Consider the following 223-nt stretch of genomic DNA (forward strand, 5'->3'; position numbering starts at 1 on the left):
TATCTATCTATCTATCTATCTATCTATCTATCTATCTATCTATCTGTATATCTATTTATCTATCTATCTATCTATCTATCTATCTATCTATCTGTCTATCTATCTGTCTATCTATCTATCTGTATATCTATTTATCTATCTGTCTATCTATCTATCTATCTATCTGTATATCTATTTATCTATCTGTCTATCTATCTATCTATCTATCTATCTATCTATCTAT

Source organism: Anarrhichthys ocellatus, unplaced genomic scaffold, assembly GCF_004355925.1.
Source record: "Anarrhichthys ocellatus isolate YVR2014 unplaced genomic scaffold, GSC_Weel_1.0 scaffold6, whole genome shotgun sequence".
NCBI lineage: Eukaryota > Metazoa > Chordata > Actinopteri > Perciformes > Anarhichadidae > Anarrhichthys > Anarrhichthys ocellatus.